Raw genomic sequence first — 6,215 nt, 5'->3', positions numbered from 1 at the left:
TCAACTCAGACCTCAAGAAAAGAAGATGGAGGCTGTCAAGAACAACCCCGACCCTCCAACAAAAAGAGAGTGCATGCCTTTTTAGGGCTGGCTGGGTATTATCACAGATTCATACCAAACTTCTCATCTCTAGCCTCCCCCCTCTCAGATTTCAGCAGGAAGGGAGTGCTAGACAAGGTCAGTTGGACTGCTCAAACAGGCATTCAAAGCTCTGAAGTCTGCCCTCACCTGTAAACCCATCCTGAGAAACCCAGACTTCTCTTTTCCCTTCCTGGTGCATACAGATACTACTGAGACTGACCTAGTCGCAGTGCTGTCCCAGGAATTTGACAGTGGAGCGCAACCCATCATCTACCCAAGTAGAAGACTGACCCCTGCTGAATGGCAGTATGCCATCATGGAGCAAGAAGCACTCACAGTTATATCTCACTTATATTAGCTCACAAGTCACCACTTCACCATGGTAACTGACCATGCTCCACTCCAATAGATGGCAAAAGCGAAAAATTCACATAACCACATTGGTTTCTCTCTCTTCAGGGCTTCTCATTCCAGGTTGAACATTGAGCGGGGGCCCACAATGGAAACACAGCTGGCCTCTCCAGACAGCTTGCACTTTGGGCTCAGTCTCCAACGGCAACTGGCTCAGAACTTTGGGGGGGTATGGGGTAATGTGGAAACAATGCTCCAACGGCCCATGCACACTAGCCAGCAGGTGCTCTTGGCCCGGCTGCCTCAGTGGTGCTGAAGAGACAGCAACCACCCCACTCTGTTCCAACACCGAAGGAACTGCACCATTTCAGCACCACTATTTTGGACCAGCGTCAGGCACATGGCTGGGGGGGTGGGGAGACACAACATGGCACTGCTGGAGTTCAATAAGCATGTGCTAATCTACCCTCCACAATGCACTGGCAGGGTATAAAAGGGCACTGCACTCACCACCAAGTGATCCACGTCTACATACTAACTTTGTCCTGCTTCCTGCCGACAAACAATGTAGCAGTCATACATATGTTATTTACCAGCTGGGAGGTCCGTATCGTGAAATACCGTGACCGAGGTCTTGAAAGTATTGACCGAGGCCCTCTGGGCCGAGGTCCGTATTCAAGGCCGAGGTCACGGTATTTCACCATACGGACCGACCTTAAGCTGGTAAATAATATATTTATTTTTTCTTTAACAAATTCTAACAGAAAACGAGAGCGCCCAAAAAGGAAAACTGAGCCAAGGCGAGCCGTCATTTTGAATCCTCATTCACGGCTGTAATGCAAATGGCTTCCTCCTCAGTATACAAGTGCACTTCCATGGCAGGAAAAAAAAAAACTACATTTTGCCACTTATGTAGTCCCCTATTTATACAAAATTGAGTCATTCAGGATTCAGCCATGTTTTTGCTCGGCGTTGGCAGCAGTTACAGGTTTTTAGCTTTGTCCTGAAATGTTTTCTTTTATTTCTTCTTCCTCGGGGTAGTAAAACTCGCTTTCGCTGTGAAGACTGTCATCACTATCCATGCTGTAAAATTAATGCTATTCTCCTGAGGAATGCTGGCAAAAATTTATAAGATTTTTGATAAAAATCTTGTAAATAAATCTTATTTTAAAAAAAAGATAAATGTTGAAAAAAATTGCTACTATGTTTGTTGTTGTGAACGAGCGAGTCGCCAGAGGTCCGTATCTGGGGTCCGTAACTGGGGTCCGTATCGTAGGATACGGACCCGCTCACCAGCGAATTAGAGCGCAGGATTTGATGGAAACTGGACCGTGAAAAAAATAATTGGTCTTACTGTTTCAGAATAACATACCTCATTGAAAAACAACAACAGATATTTTCCTGGTAAAGTGTAAGAGAGCAATTTTGTCATTTGTCGATTATATTTTTTGGTTTTACACATGCTATCCAAAATCTATCATATGGCTGGTAAGAGAACATTAGCATCATTGGAAATGTTTAAAAGCATTGAGGAAGAAATCCTATGCAAATATGTACATCATCATGTACACCCTGATGATACTACATATAACAGCATGCAAAAACACTATCAGACTAATTTGTATGTTTAAGTATCTGGATGTTTCATGGAAAACTGTGTGTTTGTAAATGAGATGCAAGCAATGACTAAAATGTATTTTCATTCACCCAGGAATACACTATGAATTATATGACAAATTTATTATACATTTATACTTGACAAACAAAAAACTTCAGTATGAACTCAAATGGATTTGGGAGTTAAAATTATATCAATGAAACAAACTAAAGACATCACTGATAAAATGGGAAAACGCCACTAACAGAACTAAAACTTGACCTTTTTTATTTGTAGATAGTTTTAAAGAGAAAGAAGTTAGGTTCCAGATCCACTGCAACTTATTTAGTCTGAAGCAGTTACTCAAAATGAATTGATGAGTACATGTGTGCAGTACAATAAAATGTCTAAGAGCCTGGTCCCACAACACAGATAACTATAACTACACCTTTAACTCTGACTATGCCTGAGTTTAGTTCCAGTTTGGAGCAATCACACCACAACTATAATCCTGACTATGATATCGGTTGGTCCTGTCACTCAGGTAAATAAATGCATGCAACTTAGGAATAGTCATGGAAGTTTTTTCCAAGTAGTAGCACATTATTCTGGGTCATACCGTACAGCTTGGACTTCAAAACAACCCATGTACATACTCCGGTGGTTGATATAATATGGATAGGTCACGGATTATGGAAATATAATAAAAAAGAATACAAAATATGGAGTGGTTACAGGTTTTAATACGTCTGCATCACAGATGCTAATAATTTACAGATTGGTCATGGAAGTTTCAGTATATTACAGATTGGTTACAGATTTCATATGAATGATGTATCACGGATAAAAAATTAAGAAGTCTAAAACAAATGTTTGGACTGCTGAAGTTCATAGTTAAAATATCTTACCTGCATTTATACAGTATGTTTATTAATTTACTATTGATATTTCATGGAAAATCACATATCCGTGAATAAAAGATCCGTGCTTTGTATTATATTTTTTTTTCCGTAAATCCGTATTCCATGACTTCATGATGCAACAAAGATGCCCGGGAAAAATAGCATGTGCTCAGACAATGCCACATATAAACAATGGCCTGATTGGTCAGATGTTTTATCAGCTCAGGTCCAGGCCTTGAAAAATTGCTCCAGAAGCAATCTCATCAATACTGATAAACCCAGGCCTGGGCTATAGGTATCGCTATTGGTCTGTGACGACCAACCACATAAACTCCATAGGACCAATTTATTTATAGTTGTAGTTATAGTTATTGGTATTGTGGGACCGGGCCTTAACTCGTATACAGTTGTATACAGAAGTTTACTTACACTCATCATAGACATGAATGTCATGACAATATTGGGCTTTCAGTGATTTCTTTGAACTGTTCTTTTTCTTGGGCAGAATGATTGTACAACATACATCTTTAAGAGAAAAAAACAAGAATTTGGTGTAAAGGTTTTAATCTATTTTGCATTTTTTTAAATCAACGCAGGGTCAAAATATATATACGCCCACTTAGATTATTAATTCAGTGGTGCTGAAAGTTCCAAGATGTCATTTAACTTGCCATGGCCTAACTTCCTGTTAATGATCATAAATGACTACAGCTGATAGCTTCTCTGTGCCAACATAAAAAGGGTTTGTTTGACAGCACTCAGTGAATTGACCAACACACAATACAATGGGAAAGTCCATGTGCATGAATCAGTGAAGATCTGAGAAAGAGGATTGTTGATTTCATCCATAACCACTTATCTTGTGCTGGGTCACAGGCAAGCTGGAGCCTCTGGGCGAGAGGCAGGGTACACCCTGGACAAGTCACCGGATCATCACAGGGCCGATACATGGAGACAACCATTCACACTCACACCTATGGTCAGTTTAGAGCCACCAATTAGCCTAACCTGCATGTCTTTGGGAAAAACCGGAGCACCTGAAGGAAACCTACGCAGACAGGGGGAGAACATGCAAACTCTGTCAGCCACTGAGCTCGAACCCAGAACCTGCTTGCTGTGAGACGACAGCACTAACCACTACACCACCTTGCCAACAGAAAACGTCATATGAGGCAAAAGTTTATTTGGCTATACTAAAGGATTTTGATGTAGTCATTATGTTTAGCATAAGTAGTGGATTAAAATAATTTGGGTACAATAATTTTCTTGCCTGCATTGTTACATTAAGCAGTAAATGATGTAAATCAAAGGGATTCTAAACTTGAATCTTTTTTTCCCTATTCCACAAACTAATATTGTGTTTGATAAGAACCGCATGATTGGTTCATCCAAGTTCTGGGATGGGTATGCATGAAAATATTACACATTAAAAAACAAACAAACTGGGGAAAGGTCAGCTGTTGGTGCAGTTAAAAAAAAAGTATAGTTCCTGGATGCCAAAGTTTATTTGCATTGCAAACAATGTTCTAGGACATATTTTGGAAGTCAAAATAGTTTTCTCTGGGACTGAGGAATTATAAAAAATTATTACACAGGCTCTATTATAAACAGACAGGATCTGATTATTATGTGATCTGTAATGCAAATAGGTTTATAACATATCTGTGGACCAGACTACTGGCTGCCTAACTGCTTCCTCAACAAAGTATGATTGTGGACTGTATAGTGGTGCTTGAAAGTTTGTGAACCCTTTAGAATTTTCTAGATTTCTGCATAAATATGACCTAAAACAACATCAGATTTTCACACAAGTCCTAAAAGTAGATCAAGACAACCCAGTTAAACGAATGAGACGAAAATATTACACTTGGTCATTTATTTACTGAGGAAAATGATCCAATATTACATATCTGTGAGTGGCAAAAGTATGTGAACCTCTAGGATTAGCAGTTAATTTGAAGGTGAAATTAAAATCAGGTATTTTCAATCAGGTGTGAGTGGGCACTCTTTTATTTAAAGAAAAGGGATCTATCAAAGTCTGAGCTTCACAACACATGTTTGTGGAAGTACATCATGGCACGAACAAAGGAGATTTCTGAGGACCTCAGAAAAAGCATTGTTGATGCTTGTCAGGCTGGAAAAGGTTACAAAACCATCTCTAAAGAGTTTGGACTCCTCCAATCCACAGTCAGACAGATTGTGTACAAATGGAGGAAATTCAAGACCATTGTTACCCCTCCCCAGGAGTGGTCGACCAACAAAGATCACTCCAAGAGCAAGGCATGTAATAGTCGGTGAGGTCACAAAGGACCCCAGGGTAACTTCTAAGCAACCGAAGGCCTCCCTCACTTTGGCTAATGTTAATGTTCATGAGTCCACCATCAGGAGAACACTGAACAACAATGGTGTGCATGGCAGGGTTGCAAGGAGAAAGCCACTGCTCTCCAAAAAGAACATGCTTGTCTGCAGTTTGCTAAAGATCATGTGGACAAGCCAGAAGGCTATTGGAAAAATGTTTTGTGGACGGATGAGACCAAAATAGAACTTTTTGGTTTAAATGAGAAGCGTTATGTTTGGAGAAAGGAAAACACTGCATTCCAGCATAAGAACCTTATCCCATCTGTGAAACATGGTGGTGGTAGTATCATGGTTTGGGCCTGTTTTGCTGCATCTGGTCCAGGACGGCTTGCCATCATTGATGGAACAATGAATTCTGAATTATACCAGCGAATTCTAAAGGAAAGTGTCAGGACATCTGTCCATGAACTGAATCTCAAGAGAAGGTGGGTCATGCAGCAAGACAATGACCCTAAGCACACAAGTCGTTCTACCAAAGAATGGTTAAAGAAGAATAAAGTTAATGTTTTGGAATGGCCAAGTCAAAGTCCTGACCTTAATCCAATTGAAATGTTGTGGAAGGACCTGAAGTGAGCAGTTCATGTGAGGAAACCCACCAACATCCCAGAGTTGAAGCCATTCTGTACGGAGGAATGGGCTAAAATTCCTCCAAGCCGGTGTGCAGGACTGTTACCAGAAACAGTTACCAGAAACGTGTAGTTGCAGTTATTGCTGCACAAGGGGGTCACACCAGATACTGAAAGCAAAGATTCATATACTTTTGCCATTCACAGATATGTAATATTGGATCATTTTCCTCAATAAATAAATGACCAAGTATAATATTTTGTCTCATTTGTTTAACTGGGTTCTCTGCATCTACTTTTAAGACTTGTGTTCCCAAACTTTCAAGCACCACTGTATTTGGTTTTATTGAGCCTCACACA

Source organism: Neoarius graeffei, chromosome 11 (genome assembly GCF_027579695.1).
Source record: "Neoarius graeffei isolate fNeoGra1 chromosome 11, fNeoGra1.pri, whole genome shotgun sequence".
NCBI lineage: Eukaryota > Metazoa > Chordata > Actinopteri > Siluriformes > Ariidae > Neoarius > Neoarius graeffei.
The sequence above is the reverse complement of the archived record's forward strand: the minus strand, read 5'-3'. Positions refer to the sequence as shown.